Genomic DNA, 27,136 nt, shown 5'->3' on the forward strand with positions numbered 1-27,136 from the left:
GCCTGGGGGAGGGGCTGCATGGCCAGGGGCATGAGTAGCTTACAGCGGGGTGGGGGAGTTGTGGTGGAGAAGAGTTGGTGTACAGTCAGAACCAAGAGTAGGAAGGTATGAGCTGTGTGCAGGAAGAAATGCTGAAGTTAGATGCCCGCTGCAGGGGCTCAGAGTGGACCCCCACCCTGTGAGCTGTGGGGGCAGGACTCGGAGCTGTCCCTGCTCGCATCCCAGGCCTTGCCCTTTTTCTCCCTGCACCCCTGCACCCCCCACCCCCGACCCCATTGCCTGCCTTGAAGGTGACCTTGCAGAGCTGGGGTTGGGGGGTGCTGTGGGTTGCATGGGATGGAGGAGCCTCTGCACTGGCCCTGCCATGGTCATACCCCCGATCCCGCACCCATCCGCCTTATTTGTGGCACCCCCTCTGTGTGTCAGGTACTCTGTGAGAGCTCAGGATACAGAGGTATTGAATCAGATATGGGTCTTGCCCTCAAGAGGCTGCCACCCTGAAGTCACCAAGGCTAGGAGGCTCTGTCGTCTCCATGCACAGCTACACTTCATTTAAGCTCCCAGCGCCCAGCAAAGCCCAGGGAGACGTGTCAGTTTAAGTGCCCATCAACCCCTCCACCATGCCACCACCCCTCTGGCTTTTCAGCTTCCTGGGGATTTGGGAGAGTGCTTCACTCATCATTTTTGACCTGCACCCCCATGAACGACTTGAGAATGTAATCGTGACCCCCCTGCCCCAGGGCTCTCCCCAAGCCACGGCACTAATGGGTGGTCAACTGACACCCACACACAGGGGGTGAGTCATAGTGTTTTAAAATCAGCTGACTGCTCAGAGGCACCCTCAAACATTGTGAGTGCTGTTTTCAGAGAAGTGAGACTAATGTGAATATTGCAGACATTGGCTGCAGGAAGGAGGGAGGCCATGCGAGGCAGTGAACTCAGCTGCCCTCCATCCGGGCCTCAGCGCCAAGCCTGGAAGCCTGCGTTTGAACCCCAGCGTGTGTGCACACCAGGGTGCTGCCAGCTGTGCTGTTGCTCACAGCAGGGTCTAAGCACAAAGCAATGCATGCAATGCATGGAAATTGTGAAGAACTTCGTGGCTGCTCTGGGGGGAGGGAAGGAATAGACAGAGGAGGGGCCCTAGACTTCCTAGGTGCCAACTCTGCCTCCTGATGGGCATGGAGGGAGCCCCAGCAGGGGTAACTCTTTCTGAGAAGATCAGGGAATCAAATATAAGCCGAGGGGTGAATGGTGAACCTTCCGGGCCCCCAGCTCCTTCCTAGCAGGGCTTTGTCTGGGTGACCCCTGCGGGACCTTGCCTGTGTGTGTGAGTGTTATGTGTGTATGTGGGGGGGTGGGGGGTCCTGCAGGGAGGGTTTTTGCATTTACCAATGCCAAGTGTCCCAGGATATCACAGGCTCAGAGCCAGGTTTTTTTTCCTTTTCTCATTCCCAAAAGATGAAGTTTATAATCTCCAGAGGGTCTCTGTGAGGCCTAGACCTTGATTAAGAATTCTCTGGGGAGTCTTTCCTACCCAGAGCCCAGGCTAAGATGGGCAGGTTCCCTCGTCTTCCCGTGCCAATGGGAAGAATTTCCTAAGTTCACTCTTATCCGAGGTGCGGGGACAGCGTGTGAGTGCCAACACCTCCAAGCATGGCCAAGGCTTCTGTGTCCTCGCGGGCCCCGTGGCCTAAAACAGAGCACGTGTAACTGCTACAGCAACTGCTGCTTATATGCCCAGTGCCCTGGAACTTTCTTCCTTGGGCCTCTGCCCCTCACCCAGGGGGTCTCCCTTACCTTCTTGCAAGCTCAGCTATGCATTAAAATTAAATGTGATCAATTGTAGCCAACCTTTCCTATTCGTTCTGCCTCGGGAAGCTTTGACGGCCATCTTGTCGGCCAGGAGGCCAAGGACAGAAGCCTCATGTGCATTGTGAGCATTTGCTTTCTTGAAAAGAATCTGAACCAGAAGAGAAAAATAGCAGGATGTGCTAGAGCTTGGTAGTGGCATGTCGGTGACTTCCTCAATATTGTTTAGCTTCCTGAAATATTTGATAATAAAGGGGGTTTCCATTTCATATCGAATGCCCCTTTCTCTTTCCAGCTGAGAGTAACTTTGTTGGAGCAAGTTTCCATTTGCAGCAGGGAGGGAGGGATTTTGTGTGTGTGAGATCATTTCAGGGGGGCAGGACAAGTAGCGTGGCTTTGTTAATAACAGGGCAAATAGTAAGTCACAGCCAAAAAGCCCCAGGGTGCAGCTGGGTGCTTAGGAGCTTCCTCGGCATGCAGCACGGGGGGTCCTGTCCCATTGACCAACAAGGTCCTTCCAAATGGGCCATCTGTCCGTCCACATGGGGGACGGCCATTACTGGGAATGGTTCTAAGCCCCCATTATCCTACTCACGGCCTCAGCTTCATATTGTACTTGGTGGCCAAGTAGGAAGAGGTAGCAACGTTAATTTGACTGCTGCTACTTCTTTTCTCCCCTTTATTCACGGAGGATGAAAACTCATAAGCAGAAAAAAGAGGCCCCCGGGAGTGACTGGGAGGGAAGGGGGCTGGTTCGCACGCAGCCTCTATGGGGACACAACCATCTCTGAGGTAGGTGTGTCCTGAAGGTAAGCGCGAAACAGTCTTTTTAAGCAAAGGGGTGTGCTGCTTGATGGCTGCTTGTTAGAGGAAAATCAAACCCTGTGGATATCAGATCGCCCTCTGTAATAGCTGTTTTGCTCTGAAACACAAATGTATATGTAACATTTTAAAACGTGCTTGGCTCCACGTGTCCACATGAGAAGTTCAAGAAAGGGTAGAATGAAGCAAGAAAATAGAATACACACTGCTTCCAGTGACAGAAGTTAAAAAAACAGCCTACAGGTGTGAGACCACCTCTGCTTGTTTTAGGGCACAGCCAAAACAGCTCTTGCTGGTCAGCTTGCCACCAAGGAAACATCTTGAAATTGGAATTTGGAGGTTGGGGTTTGCTGGAATTATTTGGGGGCTATTGGTGCTACGTTGCCTATGCCTCTCTCAGCCTGTCACCCCTTCTGCCCCCTCACCTCTGCCACACTCTCTTGTTTCCCCTTCTTATTTAGTTTCTTATGCTTGCTTCTTGGTAAAGCCATTCCAGACAGAAAGAGCCTCACGAGAAAAGTCAGGCAAGCTTCCCTGTGGAGCCACAATGTCTTCCTCGGACAAGTTTCCCAGCTCTAACAATGCTGCATTAGAAAGACAGCACCCTCCTACCAATAGCTGAGATTTTATGGGTCAGAAAGGATTTGCCAAATTATTAGGTTGCATTCTGGGAAAAAGTTTGGATATCTTTTTGGGCCAGGTCTGCCTTCCCCTTCTATACAATTTATGCAAACTCCTCAATTATTTAGGCTTCAGATACAATCCCACCCATTCCAAGAGACTTTCCCCAACTATCCCTCTTCTCATAGGGCTTTCTCCATGAACTGTTGTCACCCTTATTGTCTGCACCACCCTTGATGAGAGGACAGTTCTGGCCTCTGTGGGAACATGGCTCTCTTCAGTCATGTCTGCAATTTTGGAGGGAACTCAAGCGGAGCTGGGGGAGGTAAAGGGATATTCACTTATCAAGTTGGTTGAGTTGAACACTCTCTGGAAAACAATGGGTGACAAATATCACAGCCAGCTCTCCCCCATCTCTGGATCGTTCATTCTTATACCCAACTGACTGCCTTACTAAACTATAGTTTCACCTCTATTGCTTTTCCTTGTGATTATTACATTCTTCAAAGGGAGGCACCACGTCATCTCTTGCATCCCTTTGACACCTCACACAGAGTTGGGTGAGCCAGAGGTTACAAACAAATGCATGTTGAATGAATGAATAAATGAATGCTTCTCATTACCCACTGAGCCTTCCCCAGCCCTAAAGTCCCAGGCATCAGTTGAGCATCTCATAATCCATAGCTCTTCTGTCACCAAGAGTGCCAAATGCTCCTCTTTTATTTTCTGCTTCAAATCTACCCTTTCTTGACCTTCACATTTCTTGTAGTGATATAGTCACTCTCTAATACTCAGCAGAAATCTCAGTCATCTTGGAATCCCTCCCTTTTTGGTCCCTAAATCACCAAAGCCCACTGAGTTAGTTGTTTCCCTTTACATCTTCACAGCTACAACCCAGGTGTAGGTCCCTTATCATCCAAGGCTGGACACTTGTGGAAAAGCCTTCTACAATAAGGCTAATTTTCCTAAAATAATTCTTTACTCAAGCCACTCAGCTACATTTTAAAAATACAAACTTCCATGTCTCCTGTAACTAGGAAAATGCAACTTGCACACCTTAGGATGCATTCAAGCCCTCTGCAATCTGACCTTTAACTAGTGAACTTGCTATTATTAGCCTCTCTACCTGCATTTTTTTAAACTTCCCGCTCCAACTGGATTGGTTTGTTCACTGTCTCCCCAACAGGTGTCAGGCTTTCATAATTCTTCATTTGTCCTGCCACAAGAACCTTTTTCTTCTATCCAAATCCTGCCTTTTCTGTAAGGTGCAGCCAACCTCGAGTCTTCTCTCTGCGACACCTTCGCCAGCTATTTCCAAAGACCACAGGCTATTTATCCTTGAACCTCTTAAAATCCATCCTTCAGTGCCCCGCATTCCCAAGCCCTGAGCTTTATATGTGTAATTTTGTATTATTTTTTCTTAAAGATGATCTCCCCATTGTCTAAACTTCAAAAGCCCACATAAAACCAGAATCCACCCCTGCTCCTGATCAACTGTAACTCTATTTGCTGTTTAACTGATCTGTGGGGCTAAATTTGCTTATGGGTGTTTTGTTTACAATAAAACATTCTCAAGGCTCACCCTTAGTCTCCTGTTTCTTTGACTTTTATTTGTATCCAATCGCCAAGACTGAACGTGTATTTTGTGCCAAACAAGTTTCTGGAGAGAGAAGCAGGGAAAATTGTGCCCTTGGCATCAAGGCGTGTATTTTTGGATTAAGTACAAACGGCTGTAAAGGGAGGCGAGGAAAGGTAAGTACTCTAAGTACAAACGAAGTGCTGTGGGGGGTTAAAGAGGAAGAAATGAGTCCCGAGCCTGGCATTTTACCTACAATATCCCCACATCCCAGCAAGGAGTCTGAGTTTTCCTGGCCTCTGCAGGCAGTGAGGATGTGACACTGCCAAAGGTTTGTTGAGGGAGGGAGGGGCCTCCAAGTGAAGGCCCACCAACGGTCAGTTATCGGATCTCAGGACTGGATCGTACAGGCCAATGCCTCTTACTGGGGCCTGGCCCATTTCCCCCATTTCCCCATCACGGGGCAGGAGGTATTCCCCAGGTTCTCTTCCTGCCGGCCAGCTCCTTCCCACTAACTTGTGGTGGGAAAAGACGTCAATGTGATGACATGAGAGTGATTCCCAGTCTAACTTGCCAACGTGTGCTTTTAGGAGAGCACTTACTGCTTTCATTTTTGTTTTGAAGTCCCCACCTGGGACCATGACTCAATCGGAGATTACAAACTTCACTGCATGTTAAAACCAAATCTATTCAATTTCCCTGGCTGGAATAAGAAAAGAGAGTTTGAACAGAGCTCCCGAGTGGGTTTAACCCTTCAGGTGAATTCTCATTAGCTTCAAGGCAGTGACATCTAGTCAACCTTTTTTCTTTTGAGGGGAATTATTCCTTGCCTTCCTGGAGTCAGAGCCCCTTGCTGTCATCACTCTGGGGTATGAGGATTCCCTAGCTAAGTCACTGTTTCAGGGGGAAATACAAAGGGAAGGTCTGGTTTGCTGCCTTGCTCAGGAGTAGGTAGCAGTTTCTCTTCCTAGAGAATTGGTATGGGTGCTTCCTTCTACCAGACAAAGAGTATAATGCTAGCTATCTGTTCCCTTCTGTGCTTTGGCTACCAGGAAGGCCAGAGTTCCATCATCTGCAGTTTCTCCAGCCTATCAAGGCAAATTCTTTGCAGTTATACTTCTCTACTCTCTCCCTATTCCCTGACTTTGCCTCCCCTCTTCTTTTGGGTTAATAAGCTTTGATCCTATTATGTCTTTATCAGTTTAGAGCTTCTGCTGAACACCCATTCCACCATTTCCCTGGGCACCTTTGCTCCTGGGCCCACCCCCAGCTGGGGAGCTGTGGTGGCCTAGCCATCTTCCCTTCGGGACTGAGCAGAAGGACTTTCTCCTCAGCAGGAAACTCTGATGGTGACTCCTCCCAGACCTGGCAACTTCTCCAAGGCCTCCTTGTAACCCAGCTTCTGAGAGACAGTGTCAGGAGGCTGCTGTGCCAATTGGGCCCCACATCAGGATCTGGCTCCCTAAGCCCTTCCCTTTCTCTGCATTTCCAAGCTTCCTTCTGTCTCAGCACCCCTGAGAGCTTCTCTGTGAAAGCCTCCTTCCTGGCCTTCTCTCTTCACTGGCCCAGATGCCCCAGCAATGTGGGTGCTTTAAGCCCACCAACTGCCAATGACAGTTATTCTAGAACTCTCTGTTGATTCCAGTACTTTCCGTTGATCCTCACCTGCCAGAGAGGTTGACTAGGCTGTGACTGTTTAACTGTATTTTACAGAGAGAGGCAGCATGGTGAGAGTCATTTAGGCTGGCACTAAAACCAGGAATCCTCTCCCCAAGCCCATGGTTGACCCATCACGGTAACTGCCACTCATCGCTCCAGTGTCACCTGCAGCCCTGCACTGGGAATATTGGGCTCGAGCGCACCTCAGCTCCTAAGTCTCACCCAGGAGAAAAGTCTAATGCCAAACTGCACTTAGGGCAAGATTTCCAAAGTCTGGTCTGAGGATGCCTGAATCAGAATTCTCTAGGATGCTTGTTTCAAATGTCAAATCCCAGGCCCTAGTCCTTACCCCATCTCCTGGAGTGGGCCTTGGAATATGAGTTTCTAACAAGCCTCCCAGGTGATATTGATGCACAATAATTGTTTTGTATCTCCGTACGTATATGTATATATCTGTATCTACACGTACACAGAGGCAGATATGTGATATGTATATCATAGGGATTTTGTTCACACATTTCTTTTTTGGGGAGGTGAGGGTGTTGGGGTTGTACATGGGCTGGGAATAGAGCCTGGGTCTCCCACATGGTAGGTGAGAATTCTACCACTGAACCACCCGTGCACTTCACAATATTTTGAGGACCACTGAGGCAGGGGGTAAAGTTGCAGGATTAGCAGATGATTGTCAATTACAGCTCATTAAAAAAAATTATTTATGTAATTATTAAAAATTTAACAAACAAGAAAAATCAATAAGCAAATTTATCTGGAAGGGCAGGTTGCCCCGAATTGCTAAAAACATCTTGAGGAAAAAAAACGAAGCTGGAGGTCTTGCATGCCTGACTTTAAGGCATATTATGAAGCCACAGTGGTCAAAACAGCATGGTATTGGCATAAAGATAGATATATCGACCAATGGAATCGAATAGAGTGCTCAGATATAGACCCTCTCATCTATGGACATTTGATCTTTGATAACGCAGTCAAGCCAACTCACCTGGGACAGAACAGTCTCTTCAATAAATGGTGCCTAGAGAACTGGATATCCATATGTAAAAGAATGAAAGAAGACCCATATCTCACACCTTATACAAAAGTTAACTCAAAATGGATCAAAGATCTAAACATTAGGTCTAAGACCATAAAACAGTTAGAGGAAAATGTAGGGAGATATCTTATGAATCTTACAACTGGAGGTGGTTTTATGGACCTTAAACCTAAAGCAAGAGCACTGAAGAAAGAAAGAAATAAATGGGAGCTCCTCAAAATTAAACACTTTTGTGCATCAAACAACTTCATCAAGAAAGTAGAAAGACAGCCTTCACAATGGGAGATAATATTTGGAAATGACATATCAGATAAAGGTCTAATATCCAGAATTTATAAAGAGATTGTTCAACTCAACAACAAAAAGACAGCCAACCCAATTACAAAATGGGAAAAAGACTTGAACAGACACCTACCAGAAGAGGAAATACGGATGGCCAAGAAGCACATGAAGAGATGCTCAATGTCCCTGGCCATTAGAGAAATGCAAATCAAAACCACAATGAGATATCATCTCACACCCACCAGAATGGCCATTATCAACAAAACAGAAAAGGACAAGTGCTGAGAGGATGCGGAGAAAGAGGCACACTTATCCACTGTTGGTGGGAATGTCAAATGGTGCAACCACTGTGGAAGGCAGTTTGGCGGTTCCTCAAAAAGCTGAATATAGAATTGCCATACGACCCAGGAATACCATTGCTAGGTATCTACTCAAAGAACTTAAGGGCAAAGACACAAACGGACATTTGCACACCAATGTTTATAGCAGCGTTATTTACAATTGCAAAGAGATGGAAACAGCCAAAATGTCCATCAACAGAAGAATGGCTAAACTGTGGTATATACATACGATGGAATATTATGCAGCTTTAAGACAAGATAAACTTATGAACCATGTAATAACATGGATGGACCTAGAGAATATTATGCTGAGTGAGTCCAGCCAAAAACTAAAGGACAAATACTGTATGGTCCCACTGATGTGAACGGACATTCGAGAATAACCTTGAAATATGTCATTGGTAACAGAGTCCAGCAGGAGTTAGAAACAGGGTAAGATAATGGGTAATTGAAGCTGATGGGATACAGACTGTGCAACAGGACTAGATAAAAAAACTCAAAAATGGACAGCACAATAATACCTAATTGTAAAGTAATCATGTTAAAACACTGAATGAAGCTGCATCTAAGCTATAGGGTGTTTTTTTTTTTTTTACTATTATTACTACTTTTATTTCTTTTCTCTATATTAACATTTTATATCTTTTTCTGTTGTGTTGCTAGTTCCTCTAAACTGATGCAAATGTACTAAGAAACGATGATCATGCATCTATGTGATGATGTTAAGAATTACTGAGTGCATATGTAGAATGGTATGATTTCTAAATGTTGTGTTAATTCCTTTTTTTTCTTTCCGTTAATTAAAAATATATATATTAAAAAAAATTAACAAACAAAAACATTAACATATGATCATTCCATTCTACATATATAATCAGTAATTCACACTATCGTCACATAGTTGCATATTCATCATTTCTTAGAACATTTGCATCAATTCAGAAAAAGAAAGAAAAAGACAACAGAAAAAGAAATAAAATGAAAACAGAAAAAAAAAAGATTATACATACCCCTTACCCCTCACTTTCATTGATCACTAGTATTTCAAACTAAATTTATTTTAACATTTTCCCCCTATTATTTATTTTTATTTCATATGTTCTACTCATCTGTTGACAAGGTAGATAAAAGGAGCATCAGACACAAGGTTTTCACAATCACACAGTCACATTGTGAAAGCTATGTCATTATTCAATCATCATCAAGAAACATGGCTACTGGAACACAGCTCTGCATTTTCAGGCAGTTCCCTCCATACAGCTCATTTTTTAAAAAAACATTATTTTGGGGACTTCCTGGAAGATGGCGGCTTAGTAAGACGCGCGGATCTTAGTTTCTTCTCCAGGACAGCTACTAGGGGAGTAGAAACGATACAGAAAGCACCCAAAGCCACAACAGAGATAAAAAGACAGCGTACCCCATCCTGGAACGGCTGGCTGGCTGAGAGAAGCAGCTCGGGTGAGATCGCCGAGGCGCGCGGGCCCCACCGGGCGGGGCAGGAAGCAGCCGGAGTTACTCCCTTCCCCCTTCCCGGGCCAGCTGGGGGAATTGGAGAGGCGGTCCCCTGAAACCAAGGCGGCTGGCGCCCACACCACGGGCAGCCCCCCGGACCAACTGAGAGAATTGGATCGGAAATCCCCAGGCCGTGGAGAACGGTGACGGGTGGGGGAGGCCCCTTCCAAACCCGTGACTCCCGGGGAACGTGCACTCTCTCGGGCGGGCCGCTCCCGCTGGCGCCCTCCCGCCACGCTTGTCGCCCAGGGCCGACTAGGAAATTCGGACGGGCTCTTTCCCAGGCTGCGGCGACCAGCAACCCTCCCTGCGTTAGGACCCCGGGCCGGCTCAAGCCGCTTCGGCTAGCGAACCCCCCGGACGGCGAGAGTTTTCCAAAGTTTAAGGTCCCACAGCACCTTTTACTGGTGGGACCCGCAGACAAACGTGTGCCACGAGCGCCACCTACTGGGCAGGATAAGAAAAAAGAACCCAGAGATTTCACAGAAAAATCTTCCAAACTTTTGGATCCAATACCCAGGGAAATCTGTCTAAATGCGCAGACGCCAACAGAAGATAACGGATCACGCTCAAATAATTGAAAATATGGCCCAGTCAAAGGAACAAACCAATAGTTCAAATGAGATACAGGAGCTGAGACAACTAATGCTAAATATACGAACAGAAATGGAAAACCTCTTCAAAAATGAAATCGATAAATTGAGGGAGGACATGAAGAGGACATGGGCTGAACATAAAGAAGAAATAGAAAAACTGAAAAAACAAATCACAGAACTTATGGAAGTGAAGGATAAAGTAGCAAACATAGAAAAAATAATGGATAGCTACAATGATAGATTTAAAGAGACAGAAGATAGAATTAGTGATTTGGAGGATGGAACATCTGAATTCCAAAAAGAAACAGAAACTATAGGGAAAAGAATGGAAAAATTTGAACAGGGTATCAGGGAACTCAAGGACAATATGAACCGCACAAATATACGTGTTGTGGGTGTCCCAGAAGGAGAAGAGAAGGGAAAAGGAGGAGAAAAACTAATGGAAGAAATTATCACTGAAAATTTCCCAACTCTTATGAAAGACCTAAAATTACAGATCCAAGAAGTGCAGCGCACCCCAAAGAGATTAGACCCAAATAGGCGTTCTCCAAGACACTTACTAGTTAGAATGTCAGAGGTCAAAGAGAAAGAGAAGATCTTGAAAGCAGCAAGAGAAAAACAATCCATTACATACAAGGGAAACCCAATAAGACTTTGTGTAGATTTCTCAGCAGAAACCATGGAAGCTAGAAGACAGTGGGATGATATATTTAAAATACTAAAAGAGAAAAACTGCCAACCAAGACTCCTATATCCAGCAAAATTATCCTTCAAAAATGAGGGAGAAATTAAAACATTCTCAGACAAAAAGTCACTGAAAGAATTTGTGACCAAGAGACCAGCTCTGCAAGAAATACTAAAGGGAGCACTAGAGTCAGATACAAAAAGACAGAAGAGAGAGATATGGAAAAGAGTGTAGAAAGAAGGAAAATCAGATATGATATATATAATACAAAAGGCAAAATGTTAGAGGAAAATATTATCCAAACAGAAATAACACTAAATGTCAATGGACTGAATTCCCCAATCAAAAGACATAGATTGGCAGAATGGATTAAAAAACAGGATCCTTCTATATGCTGTCTACAGGAAACACATCTTAGACCCAAAGATAAACATAGGTTGAAAGTGAAAGGTTGGGAAAAGATATTTCATGCAAATAACAACCAGAAAAGAGCAGGAGTGGCTATACTAATATCCAACAAATTAGACTTCAAATGTAAAACAGTCAAAAGAGACAAAGAAGGACACTATATACTAATAAAAGGAACAATTAAACAAGAAGACATAACAATCATAAATATTTACGCACCGAATCAGAATGCCCCAAAATACGTGAGGAATATACTGCAAACACTGAAAAGGGAAATAGACTCATATACCATAATAGTTGGAGACTTCAACTCACCACTCTCATCAAGGGACAGAACATCTAGACAGAGGATCAACAAAGAAATAGAGAATCTGAATATTACTATAAATGAACTAGACTTAATAGACATTTATAGGACATTACATCCCACAACAGCAGGATACACCTTTTTCTCAAGTGCTCATGGATCATTCTCAAAGATAGACCATATGCTGGGTCACAAAGCAAGTCTCAACAAATTTAAAAATTGAAATCTTACACAACACTTTCTCGGACCATAAAGGAATAATGTTGGAAATCAATAATAGGCAGAGTACCAGAAAATTCACAAATACGTGGAGGCTCAACAACACACTCCTAAACAACGACTGGGTCAAAGAAGAAATTGCAAGAGAAATTAGCAAATACCTCGAGGCGAATGAAAATGAAAACACAACATATCAAAACTTATGGGAGGCAGCAAAGGCAGTGCTAAGAGGGAAATTTATTGCTCTAAATGCCTATATCAGAAAAGAAGAAAAGGCAAAAATTCAGGAATTAACTATCCATTTGGAAGAACTGGAGAAAGAACAGCAAGCTAACCCCAAAGCAAGCAAAAGGAAAGAAATAACAAAGATTAGAGCACAAATAAATGAAATTGAAAACATGAAAACAATAGAGAAAATCAATAAGGCCAGAAGTTGGTTCTATGAGAAAATCAATAAGATTGATGGGCCCTTAGCAAGATTGACAAAAAGAAGAAGAGAGAGGATGCAAATAAATAAGATCAGAAATGGAAGAGGAGACATAACTACTGACCTCACAGAAATAAAGGAGGTAATAACAGGATACTATGAACAACTTTATGCTAATAAATACAACAGTTTAGAGGAAATGGACGGGTTCCTGGAAAGACATGAACAACCAACTTTGACTCAAGAAGACATAGATGACCTCAACAAACCAATCACAAGTAAAGAAATTGAATTAGTCATTCAAAAGCTTCCTAAAAAGAAAAGTCCAGGACCAGATGGCTTCACATGTGAATTCTACCAAACGTTCCAGAAAGAATTAGTACCAATTCTCTTCAAACTCTTCAAAAAAATCGAAGTGGAGGGAAAACTGCCTAATTCATTCTATGAAGCCAACATCACCCTCATACCAAAACCAGGCAAAGATATTACAAAAAAAGAAAACTACAGACCAATCTCTCTAATGAATACAGATGCAAAAATCCTCAATAAAATTCTAGCAAATCGTATCCAACAACACATTAAAAGAATTATACATCATGACCAAGTAGGATTCATCCCAGGTATGCAAGGATGGTTCAACATAAGAAAATCAATTAATGTAATACACCATATCAACAAATCAAAGCAGAAAAATCACATGATCATCTCAATTGATGCAGAGAAGGCATTCGACAAGATTCAACATCCTTTCCTGTTGAAAACACTTCAAAAGATAGGAATACAAGGGAACTTCCTTAAAATGATAGAGGGAATATATGAAAAACCCACAGCTAATATCATCCTCAATGGGTAAAAATTGAAAACTTTCCCCCTAAGATCAGGAACAAGACAAGGATGTCCACTATCACCACTATTATTCAACATTGTGTTGGAGGTTCTAGCCAGAGCAATTAGACAAGAAAAAGAAAGACAAGGCATCAAAATTGGAAAGGAAGAAGTAAAACTATCACTGTTTGCAGACGATATGATACTATACGTCGAAAACCCGGAAAAATCCACAACAAAACTACTAGAGCTAATAAATGAGTACAGCAAAGTAGCAGGTTACAAGATCAACATTCAAAAATCTGTAGCATTTCTATACACTAGTAATGAAAGGGCTGAGGGGGAAATCAAGAAACGAATCCCATTTACAATTGCAACTAAAAGAATAAAATACCTAGGAATAAATTTAACCAAAGAGACAAAAAACCTATATAAAGAAAACTACAAAAAACTGCTAAAAGAAATCACAGAAGACCTAAATAGATGGAAGGGCATACCATGTTCATGGATTGGAAGACTAAATATAGTTAAGATGTCAATCCTACCTAAATTGATTTACAGATTCAATGCAATACCAATCAAAATCCCAACAACTTATTTTTCAGAAATAGAAAAACCAATAAGCAAATTTATCTGGAAGGGCAGGGTGCCCCGAATTGCTAAAAACATCTTGAGGAAAAAAAACGAAGCTGGAGGTCTCGCGCTGCCTGACTTTAAGGCATATTATGAAGCCACAGTGGTCAAAACAGCATGGTATTGGCATATAGATATATCGACCAATGGAATCTAATAGAGTGCTCAGATATAGACCCTCTCATCTATGGACATTTGATCTTTGATAAGGCAGTCAAGCCAACTCACCTGGGACAGAGCAGTCTCTTCAATAAATGGTGCCTAGAGAACTGGATATCCATATGCAAAAGAATGAAAGAAGACCCATCTCTCACACCCTATACAAAAGTTAACTCAAAATGGATCAAAGATCTAAACATTAGGCCTAAGACCATAAAACAGATAGAGGAAAATGTTGGGAGATATCTTATGGATCTTACAACTGGAGGCGGTTTTATGGACCTTAAACCTAAAGCAAGAGCACTGAAGAAGGAAATAAATAAATGGGAACTCCTCAAAATTAAACACTTTTGTGCATCAAAGAACTTCATCAAGAAAGTAGAAAGACAGCCTTCACAATGGGAGACAATATTTGGAAATGATATATCAGATAAAGGTCTAGTATCCAGAATTTATAAAGAGATTGTTCATCTCAACAACAAAAAGACAGCCAACCCAATTACAAAATGGGAAAAAGACTTGAACAGACACCTCTCAGAAGAGGAAATACGGATGGCCAAGAGGCACATGAAGAGATGCTCAATGTCCCTGGCCATTAGAGAAATGCAAATCAAAACCACAATGAGATATCATCTCACACCCACCAGAATGGCCATTATCAACAAAACAGAAAATGACAAGTGCTGGAGAGGATGCGGAGAAAGAGGCACACTTATCCACTGTTGGTGGGAATGTCAAAGGGTGCAACCACTGTGGAAGGCAGTTTGGCGGTTCCTCAAAAAGCTGAATATAGAATTGCCATACGACCCAGCAATACCATTGCTAGGTATCTACTCAAAGGACTTAAGGGCAAAGACACAAACGGACATTTGCACACCAATGTTTATAGCAGCATTATTTACAATTGCAAAGAGATGGAAACAGCCAAAATCTCCATCAACAGAAGAGTGGCTAAACAAACTGTGGTATATACATACGATGGAATATTATGCAGCTTTAAGACAAGATAAACTTATGAACCATGTAATAACATGGATGGACCTAGAGAATATTATGCTGAGTGAATCCAGCCAAAAACTAAAGGACAAATACTGTATGGTCCCACTGATGTGAACGGACATTCGAGAATAAACTTGAAATATGTCATTGGTAACAGAGTTCAGCAGGAGTTAGAAACAGGGTAAGACAATGGGTAATTGAAGCTGAAGGGATACAGACTGTGCAACAGGACTAGATACAAAAACTCAAAAATGGACAGCACAATAATACCTAATTGTAAAGTAATCATGTTAAAACACTGAATGAAGCTGCATCTGAGCTATAGGTTTTTGTTTTGTTTTGTGTTGTTTTGTTTTGATTTTACTATTATTACTTTTATTTTTTTCTCTATATTAACATTCTATATCTTTTTCGGTTATGTTGCTAGTTCTTCTAAACCAATGCAAATGTAGTAAGAAATGATGATCATGCATCTATGTGATGATGTTAAGAATTAATGATTGCATGTGTAGAATGGTATGATCTCTAAATGTTGGGTTAATTTCTTTTTTTCCGTTAATTAAAAAAAAAAAAAAAAAAAGAGAAGGGACAATTGGAGATGAAGGGATACAGACTGTACAACGGGACTGGATATAAAAACTCAGAAATGGACAGCACAATACTACCCAATTGTAATGCAATTATGTTAAAACACTGAATGAAGCTGCATGTGAGGTATAGGTTTTTTGTTTTTGTTTTTTTGTTTTGTTTTGTTTTTGTTTTTTTTCTTTCTATTATTGTTTTCTTATTCTGTTGTCTTTTTGTTTCTTTTTCTGAATCGATGCAAATGTACTAAGAAATGATGAATATGCAACTATGTGATGTTATTGAGAATTGCTGATTGTACATGTAGATTGGAATGATTTCTAATTGTTTTGTTAATTCTTTTTTTAATTAATAAAAAAAAAAATAAAGTAAAAAAAAAAAAAAAAAAAAAAGAAAGTAGAAAGACAGCCTACACAATGGGAGACAATATTTGGAAATGATATATCAGATAAAGGTCTAGTATCCAGAATTTATAAGGAGATTGTTCATCTCAACAACAAAAAGACAGCCAATCCAATTACAAAATGGGAAAAAGACTTGAACAGACACCTCTCAGAAGAGGAAATACAAATGGCCAAAAGGCACATGAAGAGATGCTCAATGTCCCTGGACATTAGAGAAATGCATATCAAAACCACAATGAGATATCATCTCACACCCACCAGAATGGCCATTATCAACAAAACAGAAAAGGACAAGTGCTGGAGAGGATGCGGAGAAAGAGGCACACTTATCCACTGTTGGTGGGAATGTCAAATGGTGCAACCACTGTGGAAGGCAGTTTGGCGGTTCCTCAAAAAGCTGAATATAGAATTGCCATACGACCCAGCAATACCATTGCTGGGAATATATTCAAAGGACTTAAGGGCAAAGACACAAACGGACATTTGCACACCAATGTTTATAGCAGCGTTATTTACAATTGCAAAGAGATGGAAACAGCCGAAATCTCCATCAACAGACGAGTGGCTAAACAAACTGTGGTATATACATACGATGGAATACTATGCAGCTTTAAGACAGGATAAACTTATGAAGCCTGTAATAACATGGATGGACCTAGAGAACATTATGCTGAGTGAGTCTAGCCAAAAACTAAAGGACAAATACTGTATGGTCCCACTGATGTGAACAGACATTCGAGAATAAATTTGGAATATGTCCTTGATAACAGAGTCCAGCAAGAGGTAGAAACAGGGTAAGATAATGGCCAATTGGAGTTGAAGGGATACAGACGGTGTAACAGGACTAGATACAAAAATTCAAAAAATGGACAGCACAATAATACCTAATCGTAAAGTAATCATGTTAAAACACTGAATGAAGCTGCATCTGAGCTATAGGTTTTTGTTTTGTTTTGTTTTGATTTTACTATTATTACTTTTATTTTTTTCTCTATATTAACATTCTATATCTTTTTCGGTTATGTTGCTAGTTCTTCTAAACCAATGCATATGTACTAAGAAATGATGATCATGCATCTATGTGATGATGTTAAGAATTAATGATTGCATATGTAGAATGGTATGACCTCTAAATGTTGGGTTAATTTCTTTTTTTCCGTTAATTAAAAAAAAAAAAAAAGAGAAGGGATAATTGGAGCTGAAGGGATACAGATTGTACAACGGGACTGGTTATAAAAACTCAGAAATGGACAGCACAATACTACCCAATTGTAATGCAATTATGTTAAAACACTGAATGAAGCTGCATGTGAGGTATAAGTTTTTTGTTTTTGTTTTTTTTTCTTTCTATTATTGTTTTAATTCTTATTCTGTTGTCTTTTTATTTCTTTTTCTAAATTGATGCAAATGTACTAAGAAATGATGAATATGCAACTATGTGATGTTATTAAGAATTATTGATTGTACATGTAGATTGGAATGATTTCTAATTGTTTTGTTAATTCTTTTTTTAATTAATAAAAAAAGATAAAAAAAAAAGAAAAAAAAAACATTATTTTGGAGGTGCAATTTACGTACAATAAAATGTCCCCATGTGAAATGTATGGGTTGAAGAGTTTTGGCAAATGTATATGCCATGTAACCATCACCCAATCCAAATGAAGAACATTTCCTTCATGACCCATTGCAGCCACTCCATACCCCTCAGCCTGGCCCCAAGGCTCAGTGATCTGCTTTCTACTACAACAAATCAGTTTTGCATTTTCTAGAGTTTCATATATAGTACATCCTTCATTGTGTCTGAATTTTTTTTTTTTTTTACTCAGCATAATGTCTTTGAGATTCATGATGTTGCTGAATTTATCAATAGTTCATTTTTATTGCTAAGAGATATTCCATTGTCTGGATATACAATGATTTGCTTATACATTCGCCTGTTGTGGTTTGAATTGATTCCATTTTTTGGCATTACGAATAAAGTTGTTATATAAACATTCTGCTATCTTTTCTCAAGTTAATTTTTGTGTATGATGTGCGCCAAGGGTTGTTATCCACTTTTTTTTCAATAGAAGTGTCTTGCTGTTCCAGCACCATTTACTGAAGACTCTCCCCCACCTCCTTGAATTATCTTGTCACCCTTGTTGGAAGTCATTTGACCATATATATGTGGGGTCTGTTTCCAGACTCTTTTTGCCATCGAGCTACATGGCTACCCGTTAGCCAATTCCCCGCTATGTTTATCACTGTAGCTTTACAGTAAATCTTAGAAACCAGGCAATGTTGAATGAAGGTTAAAGAATATGGCTTCTCTACTTCTCAGTCAGTGCATCCTTCAGCCACCTGCATTCATTAGGCATCATGTATGATACCCAAAGTCCACAGTCCATCAACACTCTGAATTTTAGATAATTTCATTGCTCCCAAGAGAAAGATAACCGAAAACACACCCTCACCAAATAGGAGATCTAAACCTCCCCTTAACTCTTGTCCCTCCCCCATCTTAGGTAGTAGTTTGACAGATTTCTTATACACCTGGAGGAAAGAAGAAAGAAACAAACTTTGCAGATTGTCTCTGAGTTGGGGCACTATTTCAATACTTAGACTATTTACAATTCTGTTTTAGCTTCCACTTCCTGCTTTTGTGGAACCTAAAGACGAATCAGACATGAAAGCTTGGGTATTCTCAGGTGTTTCTGACCCTGCATCTTGCCCTGGGCATGGATATGGCTTTCAGTATTCTCCAGTATATGTATATTTTAGCTTGCTAATGCTGCCGGCATGCAATACACCAGAGATGGATTTGGCTTTTATAAAGAGGATCTATTTAGTTACAAAATTACAGTTCTTTGGAGGGAAGGCAGGTAGGTCAACACCTGTCTCCTCCTGGCCCACCAGGTCCCAGTCGGCCCATGCTGGGACTCAGTGGACACTTCTTTGCCCCAGTGTGGGAAGGACTGAGACACTGAGGGCTTGTTCAGGGCAGAGCCCCTGGCCAGGTGGCTTGGTGGGGGGGCCTCCTGGGCTTTTCAACCCCGAGGCAAATATTATTGCAGACGCAGGGAGGGCAGCTGGTCCCTCAGGGAGTTCTCTGGTGTTCCAGGCTGGTCTGTCCACCCGAACCCCATTCCTTCCACAGTGCTGCCTCTTGACCCAGGCCACGTAATTCCAGCCCCAGCGCTTGCGGGGTCCCAGGGAAGAGAACTGAGGGGCATTTCCTCTAAGAACTGGCCTGACTTTGGATCTGACAGTTCCAGTTCCTCCTGCCTCCCACCCTCCTGCCTCTCCCTTCCATCCATCCAGGTCAGAGCTTGTAAATTCAAGGTTTTAAAGGACAGAGGCATTCTTGGTCCCTGGGCCAAAACTGGCCTGCTTACCTGTTCTGTTAGGTTTGAAGTCTTTTCAAAATACAGGGGCCCAACTCTAACAAATTGGACATTTAATCTAATAATCCCGATTTCTGGATTTTGTGGGAAATGGAAACACGCGGCCCCAGCAGTTTGCATTTCTGCATGTTGGCCATTGCTGAGAGAGGAGGCTGCTATATGGGTAGATGCTGCACTGCAGGGCCTGCCTTCACCCTGGGACTCCCACCCGGATAGCCAGTCTTTTTTGGCTTGGCCACCAGGCCCGTTCCCTTTTGTTCGCAGGAGCATTTGCTGTCAGTGACCCTGCCTGGGTGGCTCTTGAGCATGCGAGAGCAAGGGGAATCTCCGGTGTCTGCTGGCCTGTGCTGAGTCCCACATGCAGGCCCCAGGGACAGGCTGCGTGTCACTCGGCAGTGGTGGTCTTGGCCATCAAGCAGGCACTCAGCACACATGCCATGGGTGGGTCCCAAACCTGACAGGTGTAGGAAGCCAGACTCAAGAAGACAAGCTGCCTGGGTTCCCTGGGGGAGGCTCTGACACTGGCCACATGTGATGGAGGCAAAATGCCACAAAGCTGCTATAGGGTGTGGGGACAGGGAGCCCAGGTGAATCCTCAGCTCTTACCTCCCACACAAGCAGTGATACGGTCCACAGATTTAAGCTCAATACAGCTTCTTTCTGCAAGCTGGAATATAGAGTAGGGCAGGAGGGGCAGGGGGAGTGAACAATGGGGAGATATATCAGAAGCCCCTTCTTACTTGCAGCTTCTCACCCCCCCCCCCCCCCATATCCAGCACCCACTCACCCTGTCAGTGATGCTTGTCAGGGAGCTGAATCCTCCAGTCACTCCAAAAGCAAGGTCTTTGCTGTCTGCAAATCCTTCCAGCTACAAGGGAGAGGAGGTGGCTTGGACTCACAGCCAGGGCACTGAAGGGGCTCACACAGGAGACAGTCTCTGGCTACCATGTCTGGGGCCCAGGGAGTGCTACACTCGAAGACTAGATCCTTCTGTCTGCCAGCAGAACCCCCTTAAGGGGCACCAAACTCCTGCACCTTCATTTGGCCAAGCCCTTGTTACCACACTCTGCAGTGGGCATGGGTGGCTCCAAATAATATGGGCTGCAATATCATCCCGGGAACCCCTGGGAAAGCAGCCTCTGATACCTTCCCCAGGCCCAAGGGTAGTCCCTGGGTTACCTGTTCTGACTTAACTGTGACTGTTCATAATCTTTTACGCCCACACCATAAACAGTGGTCCCCATCGACTGAGACTTTTGAGCCTAAGAGAGAAGAAATTAAGTATAATGCACCAAAACGTGTGCAGGAAAATGCACATAACCATGAACTGAACTCACTTCAAACTTCGTTTCTTCATATGGTTTTGGCTCTAGTATTCCATTCGTAAAAGCAATAACTGTGCTGGAAACCTTCTTACCTGTGGGACAAGTGAGGAGTGGCTGCATTGAGAAAAGCACCAAGGGTGCAACAGGTAGCCACAGGCTGCCAGGGCCATGGAGATGCCCAGGCCAGTACATGGCCCAGTTCTCCTGATACCAAGTGTTCGTGGGCAGCTCCCTGGGAGACACAAGCACGCATCCAACTCCGGCAGGTTTTGCGGCAGACCCCAGAACGAGAAGAGCCTCAGCCTAGGTCCACATGGCAGACAAGGAGACTGAGCCTCTTTAGGGCCCCTCCTCGCTGGCTGCCCACATCCTCCCCATCAACAGATGGCACAATCTGTGCCAAGACGGGAGCCCGAGCCCACTCATGTGACAGGTGTAAGACGCCAGAGCAGCAGCCAGATTCTCCTGTGGAAGGTGTGCTGCAGGGCTCATGGCAACGGCACACCAGGGCCAGGCAGGACCTGGGGGGTCCCCACCAGTGGCCTGGGGCTCAAGACACCTGGCCAATTGACAAAGGACCACATGCCCAGCTCAAGGCCTCACCAAATGCTGGTGCATCTCCCCTCACCAAGGTGGAATCCCTAAGCCTAGTGGAAGTCTTTCCTAGTCTGAGGACAGCTTCTCACATGGTCAGGGATGGAGTCCCAGGGTGAAAGGACAAGGAGCCAAAAGCTAAAATATAGCTCCGAGGAGAATGTGCTCAGGAAAAGGTGAAAATCTGTAAACAGAAACCTAAGTCTGCTCAAGGTGCCCTTGGCTGCTTCCTTCACTTTTCATGCAGTCGAACTTCAGTCACCAGAGGGCCATGGCCTGACATGGAAGCATCTCGAACTTATCAAGACCAGGAACTACAGGCAGATCTTGTTCTGTTTTCATAAATCACTAGATGCAGCATTTCCTTATTCTCATTGTACAGATGAGGAATCTGTGGCTCCAAGAGGTGAAGGAACTTTCTCCAACTCAGCTAAAATGTGGCTGTGGTGAGACTGGAACCCAGAGCTCGCTGATGCCCCAGCCTGGCTTTGTCCTCTACGCCAGAGAACACCGCAGTCTGCAGGTGGCTTACCTCCCTCGTTCTCTTTTTCAATCTGTTCATTTGCCTGCAATGAAATGAAGAAACATTGGGAGAAGGCGGGTTAGATGATCCAAGGAATACTCTAAGAATTTTATCAATCTGGAAACATTCTCCAAGCTCTAGCAGTGTGTACCTTTTTAAAGCCTTCTTGCATGAATGTAGAACCCTCAGGTACGACAGTTTTAAGTTCTTGAAGACCACGTTCGATTTCTTTTCTGAAACAAAATAGAGAAGAGGGGGTTGAGTTGGGGGGTGCTGCTAACCAGTCGTGCTGCATGGATGAGCAAGGATGTGGGGCGTCTGACCCCTGGGCAGGTCAGCACCGTGGGGGCAGCTCTGCTGTTCCCATGGGCCTGGACTGGTTTGCTGGGGGCTCATTCATGTCCCATGGCTCCCAGCCTCCAGCCCACAGGGACCCTACCCAGGGACTGGTCTCTGGTGTCCACAGTCCAAGCAGGGGAGTGTTCCCAGCATGGGGAGCTGTAAGTCAAGACTCAGGGTGGACCTTCAGTTTCCACGGAAGTCCTCAGGGTCCTCAGGGCAGGCACCCGCCCCTCCCATGGGGGTGGTTTGGACAAGTGCCTCTTGCTTGCCTGTGGTTCCCCCCACCTCCCCCTCACTGTCACAGACTCCTGGGGTGGGCTCAGTCCCACTGGCTGCTTCCCCTTGAGTCAGCACTAAAGGAAGGAGAGGCTGTTCCTAATCAGAGTGTCAGAGCCCCTTGGGTTCCTGTGCTCCTCAGAGAAAAAGGCCAGATGCTGGGAGGAGTCAGCCCCACAAGGTGTCTGTGCAAACCTGTCAGGTGCCATTAGAGCAGATGCACAGGTCCGAACAGGTAGGGCTGGTACTGGGGACAGGGGGGACTGGAGTCAGGCTAATCTGACAGGACGTGGTGGAGCTGGCCCAGCAAGGCTGGCCTCAGGCTAGGGACAGAGGGTTTGCTGCAGTGGGGTGAGTGCTCAGGGGCTCAGGCCCAGTTGAGGAGGTGAGGGGGCCTTGGATCCTGACCCCTAGAGGGGGCTGCCCTGCAGGCAGGTCTGCAAACCCCCGCCTCCGTGGGCAAGCCTTCCCCTTGTGAAGACACTTTCATCCTGAGGAACCCTCTTCCTGGTTTCCCCCTCCCCTGACAGCTTCGCAGCTCCTCTGCACTCTGGCCTCCTGCCTGCAGGGCAGCCTGCTTTGAGGACCCTGGCCCTCAGCCATATACAGACCCTCAGCATCACCTCGGAATGCACCACCCCAGCCCAGCCCAGGCCATGGGTTCTCAACGGACCATGCAGGGGGCCCTCCTGCCTCTCCTCTCAGGCTCCATGGGCCCCCTTTGGAGGACCCCGCTAGGCAGGTCCCACTCCTGCCCCTCTGCATCTCCCTCCTCAGCTCCTGGGCAGTGGGACATGTTTGGGAATAACCGTTCCTAGGTTGAGCTTAGCTCTGATGGAAATCCCATGCGCCCTCCTTGGGCTGGCTGCTGGAGAATTCGGAGTGCCATGGCACTGCATCCTTCCATGTACACTGCATCTTTTCCACTCCCCTGACCCCCACCCCTCATTCCTGTCATGCCACCCGCCACAACTCCACTGCCCAAGGAGACCAAGGAGGTCACTGCCAGCCTCCCAGCCCTGCTCCCTGAAGCCACTCTGCCTGGGAAGAAGCAGTGGCCTCTCCGTGTCACAGGCCAGCTCCTCCTCCTGACACCCATGCCCTCTCCTGTCTCCTCCCTCTCTACCCCTTGCCAGGGTCCTTCCCATGGACTTTTTCCCACTTCAAACCCACTTGGGTCCTCTCTCCCAAACCCAAATGACGCCCACGTGCACCCCACCTGACTTTCTCCCAGCCCCGGAACTTCAGCTCATTCTAGCTTTTCTAGGAGCCAGACGCCTGGCGGGCTGTCCCCATTCCTGGCTTTACTGCACCCCCTTCTCCTTGGAGGACGCCCACAGCCTCCCCTGCGGCCCGAGCTTCTCTCCAAGGTGCTGAAGCGCTCTCCGCATGCAGAACCCAGGCGCCCCCTCCAGCCGAGGTGTTCTCCCCTCTCTTTTGGGTGTCCCAACTCTGGATTCGGCTCCAGGCCTTTGTGTCCCTGAGTGCCCTGGGAGCTTTCATGGATCAGCAGCTCTGCAAGCTCCATTCCCCCTGCTTCTGCACAGGCCTCCAGATCTGCCTTGAAAAGGTAAGATGGCACTTACCTGTCTGATGTGAGCGGCACGAGAGTGGAGCCCTCGGTGGAATATAAAATAAATGGCATCCACAGCTTCGGGCTGGGGACAAAGCACCCACTCATGAGAAGTCATTCACATAGCTGGAAATGACACCAGCAAACAGCCAGGCCGGGGTACAGGCCAATTACCTCCTCCCCACCCCCATCTCTTCCATTTGGGACTCGATCCCAAACAGGTAATGCTCACACATTTAGTGAAGGATTTCAAGAGCTTTCACTCAAGAGAGGGTACCAGGATGACAATCTGCTCCATCCATAAACCCCCAACACCCCAAAATACATGCAAATACCCATATCTATCTCACCACTTACAGTGACATCAAGACCTGCCCTCTTGTCCCTGAGGCCACAGCATATCTCCCTTCTACTGGGATATATTTCATAGTGTCGTCCCTCCTTTCCTCCTCTGTTCTCCCACCTCAAAGTAATTATTCTCCTTTTGGGGAGTGGGTCACAGACGTCCCTCCCCTTCATTGCCCTGCCCAGTCTTTAACAAGCTCTTCCCTACCCCCAGGGTGCACCATGCTTCAGTGACCACAATGGACTGTTCGGTGGGATCTGTTCTCCACTCCTCGTCAGTGCCCTGGGCTCAGGAAACCCACCCAAGGGATTTGCAGGCCTCCCAAGTCTAAAAAGGCTGTGCACTCTGCCAGGCAGAGGACAGGCACCCGGTAGCACTGAGAAGCCCACATCATGGGAAGCCATACTTCTTGAACTTATTCACTAGATCCTCCATGAAGTTGTAAACATACATTCAGTTATTGTTCACGCTGCCCGATCTGAAAATAGAAAACATGGGCCAGGGAGATGAGGCACATGGGTCCAGCTCTACCCCTCTTCCATCCTCATATCCAACAAGTTCCTTCCCTCCCCAGCACAACCTTGGAGTGCAGCAGCCCTCAGGCACCGCGGTGCATGGCCTTGGCCAAGGGTTTTCATCATGGTGGACAGTGGAAGTGGAGTGGCCCTCTGACCTGTTTGCCCAGGTTGGACGAGCCCCTGGACTTGGGACTTCCAAGACAGTCCCAGGCAGACTGTCCGCATCCAGAACCCAGGTGCCCCCTCCAGCTGAGGTGTTCTCCACTCTCTTTTGGGTGTCCCCACTCAAAGACAGTCCCAGGCAGACCAGGAGAGGTGGCCCCTAGGTGGGAGCTGTTTAGAAAAGGAATCAGGGGGGATGTATTTCAGGGCAAATCCCCAGTGGATTCTGAGGGCTGCCTTCTCATGGGTCGATCTCTCCTTGGTAATGACCATTCCCAGCTGTTGACTCCTCTCTGGCCCTTTAAAGGTGTCTGTGATGGAGTGAGGGCAGGAGCTCTTCTGCATCACTCCCACCATAAGTCCTTTGGAAGCTACAGCCCAGCTCTGCAGGTTACCCAGGTCTAATGTGGAAGTGCCTCTGCTGGACTCTTGCCTTCATGGGCTTCAGACTCTGCCTGACATGACCCCTTAGGTAGGGTATCTATTGGGAGTCTGTTTCTGATCTGCCAAGCATTCCTCACTGCACCCCCAAGTTATGCCCTCTCCCTCTTAGTTCTAGGACCACCCCATGATTCCAGCATTACTCTCATTTAACACATGAAATAACTGAGGATAAGGCAGGTCAAGCGGTTTGCCACAATTTCTAGAGCTAGCATGGATGTGAACCTACCTTCAACTGCAAGCCCCTGTTCTACTCATTGCCAGAGGTGCAAACACCCTGAGTGATGACCCAGCATCTGAAGTACGTTGGCAGCAATGCACTAGCCTCTGGAAACCCACCTACAATACAGGTTTTACACTCAGCAGCCCCCAAGCTAATGTGCAAAGCCATTCCTTTTCCTAACTACTGCTGACACTATTCACTCCCCTCTCATTACTCCTCTTCTCTCTTTTTGCACCCTTCACTAGTAAAATGAATAAGCTTGGAGGGGGAATGGAGTTAACCACATGGCTACCCTGGAGTGATATTGGATGCTAGAACAATCATGGAAATGAAGTATGAAAAGAAAGGCTACTGAAATTTCAGATTTTGTAAGTGAAAGTTCCAACCAGTGACTAGTCTCCATTCCTCAGCCCACACACTGACAGTTAAAATGATGTCAGCTATAGAAATGCAGCCAGGATTCCTGGAGCAGCTGGCTGCGGTGACACTAGAGATCCAAAATTTGGGGCTGGAGGTCAAGGCAGGTCTCTGGTGTCCCTGTTTGAGCAGCACATATGCTAGCTTCAGGTTCAGCTCTCCTAGAACAATCAACCTCCAGCCTCCCACCAGCATCTACCAGGGCATAAGAAGAGCCAGTGCATCCCTTTTTTTTGTGTGTGGTATAGGGGGAGGTTGTGGGATGATTACTCTTTTTTTTTTAACCTGTGCTTCTTGGTTTGCTGTATATGCAAGGAACTAGCCTTGCTTTTGGCCCTCTCACCAGTAGCACTTCTGGTTTTCCAATAGCATCTAGTAGGACAGAAATGGCCCATTCATTTTTCATTGTTTCCTTTCTTTCTCTCTTTTGTTTCTTGGTCTGGTGGCTTCCTGAAGCACCAGCACAGACAGTAGCCTCAGTTTTAGCTCTTGCAACTCCAACTTCTGCCTTCCCCCTGGCATCTCCCAAGAGATGTGGAGAGGGAATAATCTTTTTATGGGGGGCAGGGGGTTGTTTCTTTTGCTTGTAGGTTCTTTTATTTCTCTTTCTCTCTTTCCATTCTTTTTTTTTTCTTTGTTTTCTTTTCTTTTTCTTGATCTGGCGTACTAAATTATGGGAAAGCTAGCTTTCAAGAGTGAACCACTCAGTAATACTCAATATGTCCAGTTCTCAACAAAAAATTACAGCACACACAAGGAGACAGGAAAGTATGAGCCATTCACAGGAAGAAGGAATTCAATAGAAAACATCACAGAGGATGCCAAGTTACTGAGAATAATAATCAAAGGTCATATATCAACTCAGTTACATAGCTCAATTAACTAAAGGAAATCTCAAAAAAAGAACTAAAAGATTTCAGGAAAATCGTATTTGAACAAAGTCATCACTTCAATAATGAGATAGAAATTATAAAGAGGAGCCAATTAGCAGTTCTAAAGTTGAAAAACGCAATAGCTGAATTGAAAAGTTCAACACAGGAGTTCAACAGCAGAGCAGCACATGCAGAAGAAAAGATCAGAACAGCTGAAGACAAGA

At 45.0% G+C, this 27,136-nt stretch overlaps 1 protein-coding gene and 1 long non-coding RNA gene across 4 annotated transcripts in view; both read right to left on the reverse strand.

Annotated features, from left to right (window-relative positions):
• Positions 1-27,136, reverse strand: part of LOC143653725 (NAD(P)H pyrophosphatase NUDT13, mitochondrial) — a 205,336-nt gene that overhangs the window by 81,038 nt on the left and 97,162 nt on the right. The window lies entirely within an intron of this gene.
• LOC143653714 (uncharacterized) lies at positions 18,751-26,295 on the reverse strand. Of its 2 annotated transcripts, XR_013161493.1 has the most exons (5): positions 23,947-26,295; positions 21,894-21,975; positions 20,480-21,785; positions 20,088-20,168; positions 18,751-19,967 (listed from the first exon to the last, which is right to left on the reverse strand). It is a non-coding gene; the product is annotated as an uncharacterized LOC143653714 (long non-coding RNA). The 2 variants fall into 2 exon arrangements; XR_013161492.1 differs by lacking the exon at positions 23,947-26,295 and having other exon boundaries at positions 21,894-22,299.

This window comes from Tamandua tetradactyla, chromosome 13 (genome assembly GCF_023851605.1).
Source record: "Tamandua tetradactyla isolate mTamTet1 chromosome 13, mTamTet1.pri, whole genome shotgun sequence".
Classification (NCBI taxonomy): Eukaryota; Metazoa; Chordata; class Mammalia; order Pilosa; family Myrmecophagidae; genus Tamandua; species Tamandua tetradactyla.